This window comes from Dermacentor andersoni, chromosome 4 (assembly GCF_023375885.2).
Source record: "Dermacentor andersoni chromosome 4, qqDerAnde1_hic_scaffold, whole genome shotgun sequence".
Classification (NCBI taxonomy): Eukaryota; Metazoa; Arthropoda; class Arachnida; order Ixodida; family Ixodidae; genus Dermacentor; species Dermacentor andersoni.
The window spans coordinates 3,588,166-3,607,802 of NC_092817.1; the positions used below are offsets into that span (position 1 = coordinate 3,588,166).

The 19,637-nt window shown below is 47.7% G+C and overlaps 1 protein-coding gene and 1 pseudogene across 1 annotated transcript in view; one reads left to right on the forward strand and one right to left on the reverse strand.

Annotated features, from left to right (window-relative positions):
- The window catches only part of LOC126536031 (transient-receptor-potential-like protein), a 203,363-nt gene that overhangs the window by 87,109 nt on the left and 96,617 nt on the right, over nt 1-19,637 (reverse strand). The gene's annotated exons all lie outside the window — the stretch shown is intronic.
- On the forward strand, nt 17,880-19,059 carry LOC140217028 (uncharacterized; annotated as a pseudogene).

Genomic DNA, 19,637 nt, shown 5'->3' on the forward strand with positions numbered 1-19,637 from the left:
ATGCAATGCACGTCTTGAAATGGGCAGAAAGGCGCACTCGTAAAGTTCACCTGTTCAAATGCGCCCCCCTCACTGTTTGTGCTTTTTTGCTTGACGGAGTTTGGATTTGGTGACGCGGGTAGCTTCATCGCTTCTTAATCTGTTCAATCAAAAGTAGTGAGTTACGACCGCCAGATAGTTGTGTAGTTGTTTTCGTGCGACTGCGCCGGCCGACGAGCTTGGCGTCCGACGATAGGATCAGCACTCTACACCTAAAGCTTTCGTCGGCCTCCAAAGAAAGTATGTTCTGTGCAGGGGTGCGATTTCGACAACCGTACGGCTGGCTTTTCCTGCATCGCTTTCTGCGCTGAAAGCTCGACACGCCCATCAAGTCGAATGGCGGGGCATTTGAATATATAGCTCCAAAAGCAGGCCAACAAAACAAAGTTCGCGCCTTCGAAAACAAAATGACGTCACTTCTGCGTTTAACGAACATGGCGTAACATTATTTTTTCTTCAGCCGGAAGTGTTCCTACCACATACAGATGGCTCCAAGTCCCATGAACCACCGATGGACCGCCATGTTTTGAACATATGCGCTCCTATGGAAGCTTCGCTACGAGGTATATTTACATTGCCCGGTACTTCCATGTCACGAACGGCATGCGCGTTATCAGCATACAGATCATTCAGGACAGCAAAGTACCAAGCGCAGCGTTTTAAATAAAGGAAACACAAGCAAGACAGATGACGCTTATTGTTGTGTGGCAAATATACACCCCAAAGGGTGTACATTTGTTTCAGAGTGTACACTGGAAAATGTTTACACCCTTAAGGGTGTTTTCTTGTCGCACAGGTAACACCCTTACCGTGAGGGCCGTAAAATATTTCGTTTCGCCAAAGATTTTCCCACCACCCATACCCAGGCCCTCTATGTGGCGCAAGGACGCTAATGAACTAATTGAATTTGTCAAGCTGAAATACGTAGAAATATCGTAATTTACGACTTACACAACCTACAGACATGATAGCGTCGGATTGTAATTTGACTATGCGAGAAAGCATAATTCTGTAACGCCAAAACTCACACCCCTTTTCCAGCGTTTCTACGATTCATAGACAGGCCAAGGCGTCGGTCATTTGTACGCGTTCGTTGCGCGAGTATCTTGGGGTCAACGGAGCGGTGCCCCCAGTTCTTTGCAATACCTCCAGATGGCGCTCGCCTCCGCCTTAAGACGGTAGAAGCATGTGCTTGCTGCGGTAAAGTTAGGGAAACGACGGAGCAGGTTTTATTAGAATGTGAAGACATCTGCCCAGCGGTCGATTTAAGTAAGCACCACTGACCTCCATGAAGCTGTTGGGTTCAGCGAGACCAGAGGAAGAGTAAATATGTCGGCAATAGAGATCAGTAAGAGGAGATTGCAAGATTGGTGCAAGAAAAGTAGGGAAACGACATAAAACGGAGACGTACAAAACGAAAGTTCGCAATAGGGCGTCAGAAAATGTGGTTGTGAGAGTTCATAATGTTCTTTCCTGTTTTTTTTTTCTTTTTTAGCTTGGGTAAGACATTAGGCAGTATAATAGCAAGAGCTTGGTGGCACAATCCACCACCCCGTTCCAAAGGGGACGCTCATAACATCCATCTATTCATCCGTTGCGGCCCGCGTAAGAGGCCCCGTTTCAACTAGAAAGCCCACCTTCATGTATAGCGCTCGCGGCCCGCGCTTCCCGGTAAACATTACGGTTACAAACGCTCCAGTTGCCGGGAAGCGTTAGCAGTAGGCAGGGATCTTTGAATGCTATCGCGTTCCACTCTGAAAGGCGAAACTTTAGCGTCCTCCATTTTTTTCCATGTTTGTCCGCATTTTCCTGAGATGACTAGCCCGAAAAAGTGCCATTTCGACGCCCGGTAGTATAGAACTCGACACAAGCACCGAACAAGACTACGTCAGACACATAAAAAGATATCATCAATCCCTTTGTCATCGGAATCGGTAGAATACGAAAATTAAAAGTGTCTTCAAAGAAGCTGTTGCATGTTGGCTTCGGGAACTCATGGTCTGCTGCAGCGAAAGGCGCACAATCTGCGGGTCGGCGACCCTGTCGCAGGTATGGTTGGCGCGCGGCACCGGTTGGCAAGCGTCGTCCTGCTGCCAAGTTGCTTCGGCGAAGGTACGAGCATTCTGGCTTGGTAGTGCCTTGAGCTCTTGAGCAGCGAGTTCAATTGCGACGCACTCAGCTTCAGGAATGCGTGTGGTAGAGTTCGCAGCGTGCGAGCCGAATTTGCGAGGGCGTTGGGCTTCACGCTGGCGTGTCTCTCGCCGTACCAAAGCGAAATTGAAGCATCGACGTCGTAGCATTTCCGCGCAGCTTAGCCTAGCAATTTTCTCCGTTTGTAGATAGCGAGCGAAGCAGTAGGCGGCGTGTATTTATTGCTGATGCATGCTGAAGCTGCACTCGGCAGGCGACGAGGCGTCACAGGCTAATCAGACGCGAAAGACAAGCCATGTCCGAAAGCTGTGTCGTGACCTCAACAAAAGGCCTACACCAGGCTACACTACGTTGGAGCTTCCACTGCGCTGAGTCTACCGAAGAGCTTAGTGTCGGCACTCGTTGGTGTCATGATCGCCATCTAGTGTCATTAGCGCCATGTAGGAGCGTTTCACCGCTCCTAGATGGTGGCGCCTGTCTTGTCAAGAGAGTGACGCCATCTCTGCCAAATGAATGAAAATCAAATAACAGGGATAGCAAGAAACATAGGGAACAAAATGAAGGCTTTCCTGCAGCAGTCTGGGAATATAAGCAACTGGTAGGCGTTATGCGGCAGCTAATAAGACAGACATGGCGAAAGCAATTGTAGGGTTGGTAAGAGGAAATCACCTAAGTGGTGCGACAAGGAAAGAAAGCAAGCCATAGAAGAGTGATTTTATAGTGATTATCTGAAGTGAGATGTTGAACTTGACCTGTAGACTGTAGGCACATACGCGGGGTGACTGGGCGAAATGCTTTTCTCGTGGCGCACAAACTGGCGACTGCATATCCTGGTGTTCAGCGCTGGTTCCCATGGTTTTCTGTCGGGGCTGTCGGTGCAAAAGACCGAATTTTACCAACGCAGATAATCAAGCAAGCTTCAAGACAGGCGAAGCAGTCAGAAGGCGCGAAGTTTCGCTTACCCAGCGCGACGAACTGCAGTTATCCAGCGCGCCCGACGCTCCGCCTCGTGAGGCATTGAAGGAAAACGGTAGAATATGATGTTGGGATTCAGGCCTTCTTGTTCGTGGGAGCCCACGACGCAGCAGTAACGACGGTGATGATTTTTCGAGGCTGAGCTAGGTCTCTCCGGATCGGCGTCGCCGATTCCTTCTGCTTCCAGCATTACGTCCCACGGCCCACGGATAGTCCGTTATCGTTAAAGTATAGGCTGCGGCCAGATCGCAGTGGGGTCGGGGTGGTCTGTGAGAAGTGACGAGCATTTTCGCACTGGCAACAGGACAGAAAAAAGTGCAAATCGACGCAAAACTCGGGCTAGAAACGTGCTTCGCCACAGCCAGGGCTCAATACTACCCAAGCTGGTACTACCAAGATAACGTTTCTTGCCGCCACCAGGCGCCGCTGCTAAACCTCAAGCTCCAGCGCAAGATGCCCATAGAGTCACGAGCGTACTGCAGACGGGGAGTGGATAGCAGTTGGCAGGAGCGTGTCTAAAAAATTATGGGGTTTTACGTGCCAAAACCACTTTCTGATTATGAGGCACGCCGTAGTGGAGGGCTCTGGAAATTTCGACCACCTGGGGTTCTTTAACGTGCACCTAAATCTAAGTACACGGGTATTTTCGCATTTCGCCCCCATCGAAATGCGGCCGCCGTGGCCGCGGAGCGTGTCGAAAGGTCACGTCAATGTCGATGTCATGTCGGGTCGGGTCACGACCAGAGAGGAGATAGAAGGGAGAGTAGAGAGCGGTGTCGGTGACTTGACGAGTTGTACGCGAACATCACAAATTGAAGCGCGGCGTCCCCGTCACTATAATCTGAGGAGACATACATCAAGATCATATCGGTAAGTGTTCGGTTCAGGCGTTCAGTGAGGCCGTTCGTTGGAGGGTGGTATGCTGTTGTGAACTTATGTTTCGTGGCACAAGCGCCAAGTAGATCTTCAATAACCCGAGACAGAAAGTAGCGGCCCCTGTCTGTGCGAAGCTGGCGAGGAGCTCCGTGGTGTAAGATGACGCCTTGGAGGAGGAAGTCTGTGACGTCAGTAGCACAACTGGTCTGGATGGCTTGGGTCAGGGCATAGCGGGATGAATAATCCATTGCAAGGGCGATGTACTTATTTTCAGCTCTGTAGGTAGGGAAAGTGCCCAAAAGGTGGAGGCCAACATGCTAAAACGGTTCGTTGGATATTTATTTATTTCTACATACTGCAGTCTATACAATTCAAGCAGGAGGCGTATTCCTGCTAACACTCATTTAAGAAAAGAATAATATGTGCCCTTGTGCTAGACATATGGAACAGTAAAAGGGAAGAGAGCAAGAAAAGAAAAAAAAGAACAAGTTGGCATTTTTGCACTGTAAAAGACGATATTCAACCCATCACAAGAATGCACTGGGATAGTCAATGTCATATGAAAATAACAAGTTGGGGTTTCTGCTGACCTTCACCCAGAACAAAATGCCCTTGCATAGGCATTAGTAAAAATAACATGAAAAAACAAGAGGGAGAAAACAACATTCCATATTGCTGTGCAAAATACATGAGCAGTGCCTGCTCAAAATTATCAGCAGAGAAAATTTCTGAGGGTAGATCATTCCCCTGAAAAACAGTACGAGGAAAGAATGAATTTTTAAACAGGTTAGTGCTTGCCCGAAAAGGGAGCAAGTTGTGAGCCTGACGGTGTCGAGACGCGCGTGGCAAGTAAGTTTGAATGCATGTTCGCCCATTAAGTTCATGCGACTTGTCGTACATCGTGAATAGAAATTTTAGTTTTGCCACAGTTCTTCGTGCTTCTAAGGTAGCGATATGTTTTTCAGTCATTATCTGTGACGGCGAATCAGTGGACCCAAACTTGTTGAAAATGAACCATACTGCTCCCTTCTGAACCATTTCAGGCTTATGCTCATCCTTTGTGTAACAGGGGTCCCATACTATTGTACCGTATTCTAGTTTTGGCAATATATAAGTTATGTATGCTAGAAGCTTTAAATTTGATGGCGCTGTTTTCATTTTATGACACAGAAAGCCAAAATTTCCAAAGGCGGATGCACAAACGTTCGCAATGCGTTTCGACCACGATAGAGGATTTGTAATCGTTATGCCTAGGTATTTATATTCGGAGATTTCCTTCATTTGTGTACTATTGATACAATATGTAAATGCCATAGGTTGACTTTTGTTCGTGACACAAAGTAAGACAGTTTCGTCAGTATTTAGGGTCATAGGCAAGGTGGTGCGCCATTCTTTAAATCTGGCTAAGCTAAGGCTTAACTGAACTTGATCATCATGGCAAGTAATCTCTTTAAAAAGTAATTTAAGCAGTAAAGGCAGTTTTGAACAGTAAGGCAGTTTCGTCAGTATTTAGGGTATAGACAAGGTGGTGCACTATTGATTAAATCTGGCTAAGCTAGTGCTTAACTGAACTTTATCATTGCGTCAAATAATCGCTTTAAACACACGACAATCAATCATCTGCGAACAATCTGATGATAACGTGTGGACGAATGGTGTTAGTTATATCATTAACATAGGTTAGGAAAGGAATCGGGCCGAGTACGCTTCCTTGAGGTACTCCGGACGGAACCGGTAATGCAGCAGAAGCATGGCCCTTAACTTCTGCGAACTGGCTATGGTTTGATAGGCAGGCTCTTATCCAGTTTATGAGAAATGTAGGAAGGCCGAACTTAGTAAGCTTTCCCAGAAGTTTACCAAGAGGGCCGCGATCAACCGCTTTACTGAAATCAAGGAAGATATATCATCAAGTTGTCGGGAAGAATCAAGCGTTAGATCAATTTCGTGAACAGTTTTTAAAAGATGCATACATGTCGACAGTCTCTTTCGAAAGCCATGCTGAAATTGATACAGCAAGTTTGTACTTTCAAGAAAATTAGTTATGTAATGAGTGATGATGTGTTCTAGTGTTTTACAGCACGTGGATGTTAAGGAAATGGTACAGTAGTTTTCTATGCTTAGGCGATCACCCTTCTTGTGGACTGTAATGACACGAGCCACACGCCAGTCATCAGGTAAAGTTGCTGCGCTCATAGATAAAAAAAAGGACAGCTGTTAAGATGTGCGCAACAGGTTCGGCGTAACGGCGAAGAGAAGAATTTAGTATGCCATCCGGCCCCCCAGAAGAATTTCCTTGAAGATTGAGCAATAAGGAAAACACGCCTTCAAAAGATATGAAGTATGACACTTGGCACGCGGAAGACGACGCCTCCAAGACTCTATCAGTGTTGGTGAACACAGAATGGAAATTGTATCGACTCAGCATTGTTACAGCGTTACGGGGACGCTTGGAAACCTGTTGCGTATACGCTTCGCGAGTACTCAGCGGCATCCAAAAACGATATTCGCAGATTGAGAAGGAGGCGTTGGCTGTGGTATACGGGTGTGAGAAAAGGTCATCCTCGAAACAGACCACCGCCCCCTGATCAATATCTCGCAAAAGGCAATTGCTGACATGCCACCGAGACTGCACCGCTTCTTTCTACGCTTACTAAAATACAATTTCACTCTGCACTTTGTTCCAGGAAAGCACTTCGTGTTGTCAGACCTGCTGTCACGTGCCTCTGTAGGAAAACCGCAAAAGGATGAAGCAGAAGAAGACGTCGAGATTCACGCCGTAGGTGTTGTATCGTCACTTGTAAGTGACCCCACGTTAGAGGTCCTATCAAAAGAAACGCGAAATGACAGCTACTTGCATGCGAAAGACGGGGAATGCGGGAGATTGAAATTCAAGACGATGAGCAAAACGTGAAGAAGGTGAATGCAGGAGCCAACGTTTCGACAAGTGGGCTTGTCTTCTTCAAGGCGACGTACGCTTTCCTCGCCACAGTATATATAGGTGGGGTTCTTCTAATGGGGAGAGGGTGTGAGGCGGGAGGGTGCGGAAACGAGGGAAGGTGTGTTAGCTTGTCGAATTGAGAGTAAAGGAACGCGGTGCACAAGGTCAAAGCCAGGGCCACCTCTCACCCCAACCCCGGTCTTTTAACCCACACGTGTTAGCCGGCGTGTCAAGGGCGTCTGACACGCCGGCTGAAAAAAAAAAATAAGGGGGGGGGGGGGGAGAGGAATGGAAAGGAAAAAAAAGAGAGAAAAAAAAGGGGGGATACGCCAAGAAATCCAACTAAGTGTTGTTGCGTATAACTAGAAGTTTAGCATAGCGAATAGATTCTAAAGCCCCCTTTGAAACTTTTATGCCTATAGGTCGCAATGCTTAATGGTTGCAATGCCTATAGGCATAAACGTTTCAAAGGGAGATTTAGAATCTATTCACTATGCTAAACTTTACCGGGCTGCGTCTTCCGCATCCTAGGAACGGAACTCACTCTGGATCATTGCGTGACCTGGTGCCCGGCGCACACAGCGATAGCGGGGAACGAACGGGCGGACCGCTTGGCTCGAGGCATGACAGGCCGAGCCGCGGGCCACACCGCCCGAGAGAACACCTCGACACCCGGTGCGCCAAGAGAAATCCTCGAATTACAACGGCTAAGTAGGCGAACCAAAGCCCTTTTTCACCCAAACCTAGACAGTAGGCAAGCACGGGACTGGCGCCGCCTGCAAACAAACACTTTCCCACATTTATACAGGCTACACAAAATGTACCCAGACAAATACAGCAACACATGCCCGTGGTGCGAAGGAACACCGACATTGGAACACATAACATTCCAGTGCGCGTTACGTCCGGTGGCTGCCACCTCGCCGCTGCTAGACAACACTCTACATAACTGGTCGTGAGAGGCGCGACTCGCGGAAGTGGAATTGGGAAGCCAACTGGCGACCCTTGACCAGGCCCGGCGAGCCGCTGTAACCAGTGGGGCCCTGGAGGAGGGGCTCCACCCACCATAACAAAACAACCTCTATTACAATAAACGTTTACTCTCTCTCTCTCCTCTTCTCAAAAAGATACGATTTCCAGCATGTTATTTCGACCCCGCGATTTCCATGCTCAAATGGCTTCGCCGAGAAAGGGGTTCAGGTGGTTAAAAGAATCCTTAAATAAAAACAACCGAAGGAAGAGGGGACTTCTGGCTTGGATTGCTCAGTTACAGGTCATGTCATCTGGAAGACGGCAGATCGCCAGGTGAACTGCTATTTTGTCGACGGCTTCGAACGCCATTGCCGGATTTTGCGGAGGTACCCAGCGCGTCTGTGCGGAAGCATCGACAAACGGAACAGCCGAGACGCTCCCTGGCTCCTTTGCGGAAAGGACAAGTCGTGTGCGTGCGCGGAGACCGATGGGATACCAAAGCCAGAGTGATGCGAGCGGAGCAACCAAGGTCCTACCGAGTAGAGACAGAAGACGGCAAAATGCTGTGTCGGAACCGACAGCACCTTCTTGCGACAGCCGAACCATTCGGCATGGAGTCATCCACCTAAGATTCCATGGACGACGAAAGCGACAATGACGGCATTGTAAGCCTACATACGTCGTCAAACGGAGGTGCACCAGTGATATCAAATGAGACAAGTCCGCTTTTGAGGAGATCAACACGGCAAAGAAGACCGCCACAGCACCTCCAATACGGCAGATATATTAAGCAATGTTCCTAACCCCTCGCAATGCCTTTCAATAATATTTTCACTTTCGTGTTGGTACAGAAAAGAGGATGTATCGTGTTTTGTAAAGACATACGCATCATGTTCAACTCGGCATTACTGCGCATGCCCACTAACGATGGAATCAACAAACATGCCCTCAAAAGCTATCGTAAGCGTGTTCCCTCTCCTACCCTGTGTGGATGCACGACTCTCGCGCGTCCCCTGATGTTTTTCCTGCATAGCGCGTCTCCTGTAATCCGGCTTCGCCGCGTGGCCTGCGTGATGCCCGCGGCGGTGGATGTGGTTGGGGCGCAGTGCGAGAGATGGCGCGAGTGTTGCGCAGCTAACGCCGCCTCACGGCAGGGTTACTTGGGGGCGCAGGGGCGAACAGGCTGGCTCTTTCCAGGCGGGTCGGCGAACAGCGTGGACGTCCCGCGCGCCGCCGACCCATGCTTCTGCGAGACCGCCTCGCGTGGCCGCCTTGGAACGCGCCACCGTCCGCGTGACCCTACACGCGAATGACCAGGCGTTGGGATCCAGCATGGGGCGAACATATTCGCTGGCTATCCGGTCGCGGTGAGTCGGACTTTTAGATTTGTCGCGCGCCCATCGGCATGTTTTGTGGATAGCAACTCGGCTAGCAGGCATTGATCTATGAAAGGTGCAATAAATGCCCTTGTGATTGTTTGCACTACTGTGCTGTCGTTCCTTTGTCCCAATAGCACGGAGGAGAACCCCACAACGCATAAATAGTTGAGCAAATAAAGCAACGAGGTTCTGTGTTGACTGACACTTGGCTCGATCGTATTCTTAGCGCGAACGGCACGAAACAGAAATATTCATTCTTTATGTTAGATATTTCCTGAGGATCGGTGATCACAATGTCGCGTTGCCAAAATTTTTGCAAATGTGTGTTTCCACCGCCAAGATATCACCAAAATTTATCAGGACTGGTTTTTACGTAATTTGGCAAAGTATTAGAAAAAATTTTTTTTCAGAGAATGCGTCTGAAATCTGGGCTTGCAAGGGGCGACTAACTTCAGGGTTTTTGTTCCGGTGGTTTTTGGCTCGTTTTAACCTGCGTTTTATACGTATAATTTTTCTCTCAATCCATGAGTTTCTTCGTTGTGGTTTAATACGTTTAGTCGGCACGACGGCATCAGTACAGTAGTTAACGCAGGTCACAAACGCATGCCACAGTGAAGTAACAACAGTTTTTGGTAAGTTGTCGATCAGCTTCCAAAGTTCAAGGATAGATTGATCAATAGTATTAATAAAATCTTTAATAGTTTTGAAGGACTTAACGTGCTTCCTTTCACAACTATCAAGCCTACTACTGACCAGCACAAGCTTGTGGTCAGATATGCCCTCCTCCACTCGGACCAGCTCTGCCATATTTTTGCTAATACAAGATCCAAAATTGAACTAGTATCAGCATTGTCACGTGCGATTTCAAGCACAACTTGCTCCATGCCACATGCAAACATTATGTCGAGAAGAGGGCTATCGGCCAGTTGAATTTGGGGCATGTGCAGCCAATTAACTGCGGGTAGGTTGAAATCGCCCGCCATGATAATATTTCGGTGTTTCAGCACAGTCATGTAGTCACGCAGTGAGGACAAGAACTCGGGCGGGGATGATGGTGGCCTATAAACCGCGCATACCCAACTACATGCCCCAACAATTAACTTTCAAAAACAGATTCTCATGGTTTTCGATCTGAGGGAGCATTTCTGCGGAAAACGTGCTTCTTAGAATAATCGCAATACCTCCTCCCCTCGATCCACGGTCCCGACAGAAAATCTCATGTGATGCTGTTACCAGTATTTCGTAGCTAACACCATCATGCAGCTAGGTTTCCACGACAATTGTAATATGGGGTCGCATCTGAAGAGGACGCATTGAAGCTGTTCTACCTTATTTGTTATACTTCTGGCATTGAAATTTAGCACTCGCAGGGTTTTAGAAATGGCATACGTGTTCTCTCATGCATTACTAGAAGTTTTGGTTTCGCGGCTCACGACAACACGTTGAGCTATACTGTCATCCCAAGCATAAACGCAGCCATCAAATTTCAGTTTGTCATTGATATGAAAAGCACGTTTTAATTATAGACGTCCCATTTGACAGTTTCCCAAAGAAGCTTTCGTTTTCTCAGAGTTTCTGTGCTGTAATCATTCTGGACAGATAAACCAAGGTAAATATACCTGGTAGCGAAGCTTCCATAGGAGCCCATACGTTCAAAGCATGGCGGTCCATCGGCGGTTCATGGGGCTTAGCGCCATCTATATGTGGTGGGAACACTTCCGGCGGAAAAAAATATAATATGACGACATGTCCGTTAAAAGCAGAAGGGACGTCATTTTGTTTTCGAAGGCGCGAAATTTGTTTTGTTGGCCTGCTTTTGGAGCTATATAAAATGCCCCGCCATTCGACTTGATGGGCGTTTCGAGCTTTCAGCGCGGAAAGCGATGCAGGAAAAGCCAGCCGTACGGTTGTCGAAATCGCACCCCTGCACAGAACATACTTTCTTTGGAGGCCGACGAAAGCTTTAGGTGTAGAGTGCTGATCCTATCGTCGGAAGCCAAGCTAGTCGGCCGGCGCAGTCGCACGAAAACAACTACACAATTATCTGGCGGTCGTAACTCCCTACTTTTGACTGAACAGATTAAGAAGCGATGAAGCTACCCGCGTCACCAAATTCAGACAAACTATGACAAGCAAGAAAGCACAAACTGTGAGGGGGGCGTATTTCAACGGGTGAACTTTACGAGTGCGCCTTTCTGCCCATTTCAAGACGTGCATTGCATTGCGAGTGATAGTGGCGTCAACGCCCCCTGTAACGATGGGCGCCGAAAATAAATGCATTTATTAATAACAATAAAATTGAGTAAGCTTGTATTTTCTTAACTCGTCACGAATATATGAAATTGACCAGGAGTTTTATTTTCGTTAAATGAATCTAACTGTCTCGCTTGAGTTAAAAAAACGCTTTTTTCTTTCCCAATTTTTGTTCCCTCCAAACATAGTCGCGCTTCAATCGCTGCTTCCATAACCCCCCTTGCTGATGTCGGTGACAATCTGTTCTGATCTGCTTTTCGCCCGAAGCTTCGCGACCTGTTTGGATCGACCTTGGATATACCACTACCGTTAAGATTACGCACGTTGCGAAAAACGCTCTTTTTTTCCAGTCGTGAAAATATACGATAACAGGTCTTTTTCATGGCTGTATTCCAAGACGATGAATACGCGCGATAGATTTGCATGATTGCTGCAGTTTCTTTTTTTGAAAAAATGTGGTCAATGACTGCTTTTCGTAACGTTTCATCATCTTCATCGTCTTGCTCTTTGACACTGAAAACAACTATGATGGGCGATTTCGCTCTTCGACGTCAGTTAGTTTTTCGTTTTGTTTCATAACCACTTGATATAAAGCCCGAATATTGTCTTTTAGTGCATGAATTTAGGAGATTTTTTGCTAATTGTTAGCAATAGCTTATCGATTGCATTTAATCATGTATTAGGAGTGGCGACGGCTTGTTCATTCGATGTAAGACGCTCCCGAATACCAGTTAGCTCAGTTAATATGCTTGCTTGCCATGACTGAAGACCCCCAAACATTTCTTCAAGTGTAGGGCCTGGGTTTTCTTCAATGTCTCCAAAGACAAGCAATTTACACATTCAGAAACAGTCGTAAGCAATTGACAAGCATGTCCGTCGGCACGGAAAAAACCAGCAACGTAATATCGTCTCTGCGGAATGTAGAAACAAACTAACCTGGGGAAGGAACATAGATTTTTTGGTGAGTGGCATGATTCCTTCGGTTTCGCCGTGCCCACTGGCTGGAAGGTTTCAGCCGGAAGCAGAGCAGGCTTCTTACAACGTTGGCATGGTTCGCAAGGAGCGACATCACGCCGCGCGGTACGGTAGAGCCCAGGCCAGAAAAATTGACGCCGGACACGGTCGTAGGACCTGGAAACACTCAGGTGGCCAGTGGTGGGGACTTCATGAAGTTGCGCTAGTACAGTTGCCCGGAGATGAGAAGGAACGACTATCAGCAGTTCATGTCCTTCTGTGTGCATATTTCGGAGGTATAAGATGCCGTCCAAAACGAAGAACGAGCTAAGCGAGGGGTCTGACGGGTCAGAACGGAGGCGGCTGATGAGGTCGCGCAAGTGTGTATCACGTGCTTACTCCTCGCTAATGTAGTGGTAGGCGGAGAGCGTGAATATTCCAGCAGTTGCATCACTGGAGTCAGGAGCGTCGACGGGGTGCCGAGACAAACAGTCGGCATCCTGGTGTAGCCTACCGGACTTGTGCAGCACCGTATAGGTGATTTCTTGAAGACATAGTGCCCAGCGAACTAGAAGACCCTTTGGATCCTTAAGTGTCGAGTGCCAATAGAGAGCGTGATGGTCCGTGGTAACAGTGAAAGGTCGACGGTATAAGTACGGCCGGAATCAGTTCATTGCCTATACAAGTGCGAGGAACTCGCGCTCCGTAATAGAGTAATTGCGTTCGGTGGGTGAAAGCAGGCGACTTGCGTACGCAACAACCTTGTCATGGCCACGTTGACACTCAGCTAAAACCGCGCCGATTCCATAGCCGCTAGTATCTGTACGTGCCTCTGTTGAAGCAAATGGGTCGAAGTGAGCAAGAATTGACGGAGTAGTGAGCAAGGCCATAAGGCGTTGGAAGGCAGCAGCTGCATCAGGACCCCATAAAAAGTGGGCGCCTTTCATCAAAAGATTAGTCAGAGGCCGAGCAATGTACGCAAAATTTCTGACAAATTGACGGAAATAAGAGCATAAGTCTACAAAGCCCGAGAACAGCACGAACTTTGGCGGGATCGGGGCGAACACCAGATGAGTCGACGAGATCACCATGAATAATAATTTGTCGGTGACCAAAGTGATACTTTCAAGAATTTAATTGTAGCACAGCAGCACGGAAAACGGAAAGAATAGAGGAAAGGCGTTCAAGGTGTGTCGCGAAGGTCGGCAAGAACACGATGACGTCGTCGAGGTAACAAAGGCATGTAAACCACTTAAACCTGTGCATGAGAGTGTCCATCATGTGCTAGAAGGTGGCCGCGGCGTTGCAGAAGCCGAATGGCATGACTTGAAACTGATAAAGGTCGTCTGGCCTAACAAATGCTGTTTTCTATGACATCGACGGCAATCTGCCAGTAACCAGAGCTCAGGTCTAGCGATGAAAAATACCTCGCACCGTGTAGGCAATCTAATGCGTCGTCTATGCGTGGCAGTGGATAGAGATCCTTCGTTGTTATCATGCTTACACGGCGGTAATCTATGAAGAATCGCCAGGTGTTGTCCTTTTTTTACCAAGACAACAGGCGAAGCCCACGGGCCCGACGATGGTTCAAGAATGCCCTTGATAAGCATCTTATCAACCTCCTGTTATATTTCTCGGCGCTTGGCGTGTGGCACGCGATACGGCCGTCTGCGAATTGGCGGTGAATCGCCGGTTTGTATGCGATGCTGAACTAGGGAGGTTTGTCCCATAGAGTTTCATATTAGTATACCTAGAGGGAAATCTGGCGCTGCGATCGTTCAACCATCATGGGAATGATGGGAAGTACAGGCTTCGGATTGGCGTTCTATTGACTGGCGAACTAGTCTACAAGTATTTTTTTGGCAGTTTTGGTTTAGCTTCAAGCGCACTTGCTGTAACCTGCAGTGGGACAGTGCAACGCAAAGCTCTCTGCCTTTGTTATGTTGCTCGAAGTGGCGAGAGCGCGCTGGGCCAACGACTGGGACGATGTTTGTGTCGCGGTGTGGCGTCGAAGCCCTGATGACAAAGCGACGGCATCGTAAACGTTGAAAGAACATGTTTTGAGCGTTTGGACCTTGCTTTGTTAAGTGTGTTAGGTTGGCACTGTACCGTTACGTGCTTTATGAAACTTCAGAATATGAAAAAGAAGGCACTACTGATACAAGACATATACAGTTGTACTTCCAGTGGCTTGACAATCAAATTTTATTGAGGGCTTCATTATGCATTTCTCGTTTATGTGCTCATTGAAATGCGTGCTTTAGGTCTTTGAGAACACAAACTTACTTGTGGTAGGAAATGTTGCTGCTTGCTGGCTGTAGTCTAGTGTCGCAAAATGGGTAAGTGCAAAGCCACGCCATAACGCTTCGGAAGCGGTACGTCAATATACAATATGATGAAGCATATTGGTAGGAGGCCACTAGCGTCCTAGGTAGCACTGCAGCAGATGTGCGTAAAAGTATGTGAAGACGTTCAGCAATCGTGACAGCCGACGCAGCCTTTCGAAAGAGCGAGAGAGAGTTAGCAAGTGCCTGTCGTCTGCGAGAAAAGTCTCGCGTTTGCAGCGAGCAGGCCTCGTAGCAGACGACACTTGTAGCATTCCACTCAAGGGCGCAACACTTTCTCACAATACAACATTTTTATTTCCATAAATACTTGATGAGCATTTTTATATAAGTACATGCACGATTGTTATTGCTATTGCAAAAATAAATAAATAATTATTCTTTGTGGTTAAATCGGGAACAGAATCGCACAAGTATGCATACCCTGGTGTGTCCTGGTGACAAACCATAGTAAACCATGCTTTCATCTCAAAGTCATACAAAGTTTATGTAGCGTCTTGTACATTATATAACATACTACAGAAATAAAATTAGATTTTACGCGATAATATTTGAGTATAGCTTTGTTTACTGCGCCACAAGCAAACGTCACTAGTCTAAAGATCGAAGTCAATCCGAAGCCTGTACTTCCCATCATTCCCATGTAGGTTGAGGCAGCGCTCATGAGAACCCCCGTAGACACTAGCGCCACATTTCCCTCTAGGTATTTATTTAGAAACTCTATGGTTTGTCCAATACGCGGACCGCTAAGGTCGAAAATGTCGAAAGGTGATGTCAGAAGATAACGAAGATCATTGGTTTGTGTGGGGTAAGGTCTAGGGCTATCATGGTAATGTCGTGCGCTGGAGGCGACGTGACGGAATGAGAATTACAGGCGGCGGAAGAGTTGGAGGAAGACGGAAGAGGCAAGAGGGAAGAAAGGTCGCATTCGTGCGACGGCGACAGTGCGGCGAGAGCGATTCCTTTCGGTAGTACCTGAGGGCAGAGTCCGAAATTCAGGAGCGGAAGGTGAGTTTAGTTAGCCAATACGGTCACTACTGTGTGAAGAAGCGACACGCCGTGCGAAAGTAAGGCACTGAGACAGAGAGTGACGACAAAGTCCCCATCCGGTACACAGGGGTTGGGCACAGCAGTGATACAGGCCCAGTGCCTGCGGAGATAGACGAACTAAGTCGACGCAACAGAGCTGAATTGGAACGGTGTCGGCAAGGTCGGTAACATCAGGGACATCAAGTTTGACTACACCAGCCGAGCAGTCAATTATAGCTGAATGGACAGCTAAAAGATGAAAGCCAAGAATCACGTCGTGAGGGCAATGATCAATTACATGGAAGAATACAGATCTGTGGCGACACGCTACGCTGACCCGAGCGGCACGCAGCACAGCGGGAGTTTCCCCGTCAGCGACTCGTGCGACGCGGGACACGGTAGGAGCACTTCCTTGAGCCGATTCCGCAGATAAGCACTCATGACCGAGATATGTGCGCCGCTGTCGACCAGAGCAGTGACAGGTAGGGTATCAACTTCTACGGCGATTAGGTTCTGATCTGTCGGCAAGGTAAGGAGAGCATTTGTAGATCGAGTGTCAAATGCAGCATCACCTCCGGAAGCTGCATCTGTCAATTTTTCGGGGATGAGCGTACAGAAGGGTAATGCGATGAAAATTGCGACATTGACGGCAGTGGTAGCATCGAAGAAGCATCGTCCAATTAACAACCTGCCTTTTCGCAGATAACGCCGGCTGTCCTGTGACGTCGCTACCGTGCTTGCGTCAACCTTGGTGGGCGTAGCTCTGCGAGCGCGTCTGCTGCAAGTCCTCTTTGTCCGGATCACGCCGCAGTCTTCATCAAGCGCCACCATCGACAGAGCAAGCTATAAATTAACGCCGGCTGTCCTGTGACGTCGCTACCGTGCTTGCGTCAACCTTGGTGGGCGTAGCTCTGCGAGCGCGTCTGCTGCAAGTCCTCTTTGTCCGGATCACGCCGCAGTCTTCATCAAGCGCCACCATCGACAGAGCAAGCTATAAATTAACGCCGGCTGTCCTGTGACGTCGCTACCGTGCTTGCGTCAACCTTGGTGGGCGTAGCTCTGCGAGCGCGTCTGCTGCAAGTCCTCTTTGTCCGGATCACGCCGCAGTCTTCATCAAGCGCCACCATCGACAGAGCAAGCTATAAATTAACGCCGGCTGTCCTGTGACGTCGCTACCGTGCTTGCGTCAACCTTGGTGGGCGTAGCTCTGCGAGCGCGTCTGCTGCAAGTCCTCTTTGTCCGGATCACGCCGCAGTCTTCATCAAGCGCCACCATCGACAGAGCAAGCTATAAATTAACGCCGGCTGTCCTGTGACGTCGCTACCGTGCTTGCGTCAACCTTGGTGGGCGTAGCTCTGCGAGCGCGTCTGCTGCAAGTCCTCTTTGTCCGGATCACGCCGCAGTCTTCATCAAGCGCCACCATCGACAGAGCAAGCTATAAATTAACGCCGGCGGTCCTGTGACGTCGCTACCATGCTTGCTCCAACCTTGGTGGGCGTAGCTCTGCTGCAAGCCCTCTTTGTCCGGATCACGCCGCAGTCTTCATCAAGCGCCACCATCGACAGACCGAGCTATAACATAACGCCGGCTGTCCTGTGACGTCGCCACCGTGCTTGCTTTATCCTTGGTGGGCGTAGCTTTGCGAGCGTCTCTGCTGCAAGCCCTCTTTGTCCGGATCATGCCGCAGTCTTCATCAAGCGCCACCATCGACAGAGCAAGCTATAAAGTAGTGGGAATAGAGGCCTGCTTTCACATCCGCGGTAGCGGCAGCATCGAAGAAGCATCGCCCAAGTAACAACCTGCCTTTTCGCAGGTTAGTATTTCTATACTTAGTACTTTATTTTTCCCCTATTGCTGATACTGCTGCTGCCAAATTGTGACCATGTCCTGCAATGTGATATGCGCCACTTGTGAGCTAACGCTTACTGTTTCAGACTCTACCATTGAATGTAGTGACTGTACTTCTTTCACATCTCGGACACGACAATTAGGTCAAAGTGAGATGCATACCGCCTGGCTTGGCGCTGCACATCTTGTAGACAGCAGAAATTACGTATGCAACCTAACAAATCTAGTGATGACTCTTACGCGCAAGATGTGCGGCAGTTAATGACAATTAACGGAAATCTTGACCAGCTGTTCCCACTCCGAGAGGTAGTTGAAGGCATTGAAGACACTTTACAATTTCTGAGCGAACAGTACGATCAGCTGCAACAACGAACGGAGCGAAATGAAAATGAGATCAAGGATCTAAAACGCAGAACCGAAAGACTTGAAGGAAACGAGAGTGACGTCAATCAGCTTCACGCTGAAATTGACCAACTTGAGTGGTGGAGCCGCCGCTTAAACCTGGAATTTCATGGTATTCAACACTCTGAAAAAGAAAACCTACTCGAAAGGCTAAACGAAGTAGCCATGCAGCTCGAACTTCCACAGCTCTCAGAAAATGACGTTGTTTCAGTTCAGCGGCTGCCTTCGAAGAAAGAAAAGATACCGGGTATAATCTGTCGCTTCGCGAAACAAGCCGATAGGGACCGCTAGTTGAAAAGCAGAAAGAAGTTGCGTGAATCGAAAGAGGATGTATTCCTGCTTGAAAATGTGACAAAAAGGACGCGTGATTTGCTCTTTCGGACAAAGATATGGGCGAAGCGAGCAAACTACATATATGTGTGGCACAGCAACGGCCGCGTTCTTGTCCGAAAAGCAGAGGGCGAACGCGCAGTAGCTGTTTCGACCGAGAGGGATCTTGATAAACTCGCTTAAAAGCAGTTCTTGATAACGACGTCTTGTGCAAGTGGGAATACTTGCATATTGCCACAAGTATTCAGTCAGCATTTAGGTAAAAAAAAAAATTCACCAATCCTTTAAATGCTTTAAACTAAACATCCGCTCAGTTTCAGATAAAAAAAAACAAGTTCTGCTTGTTTTTTGAACAGCTAGGGCAATAATTTGATACGATACTGTTAACAGAAACGTGGTCCATGAACAATATGGATATTTTCCGCATCCCAAATTATAGTACCTCCTACTCAAATCGGTCATACTCTCGGGGAGGTGGAGTATGTATCCTGGTAAAGGAAGTATTCGAGTGTGACTTACTGCCCGAACTTTCCGCAACAACAGCTGACTATGAAACTCTAGCAATAAAAATGCATAACACCGTTATTATAGTGTGTTATCGCCCTCCCAATGGAGCGTTAGTAATTTTTTTGCAAATTAGAAGAAATCTTTCAGTTTGTTAATAAAAATCGGCTTGATTTATTCTATGGCGGGGACATCAATAATAATAGGATGAAAAACGCTTCTCAAACTTTACAATTAGATATATTACTGAAAATGAATGGTTTAGTGAATGTAATAAACTTGCCCACTAGAGTTATTGAAAATGCATCATCTTCAATTGATATTTTTTTCACAAATGTGATCCCTGAAAAAGTTAAGGCGGGTGTGTTTGCCTATGACCTCAGTGACCACTTGCCTATATTTATTTGCGCCAAAGGGCACGTACGGGAAAAGGTAATGCATCCAATGCACCAGGTCCAAAAAATAACCCCGCGAAATTTGTCTATATTTCGGGAACAAATAGAAAATGCCTGTTATCCAACGAAGCAAATGGGGCCTATGAAAAATTCCTTCACAGTGTTAAATCGATATATGAATCTAGCTTTCCCTCAATGCGCATTAGGCCAAGCAAAAAAAATCGGAAACCATGGATTAACTCTGAGC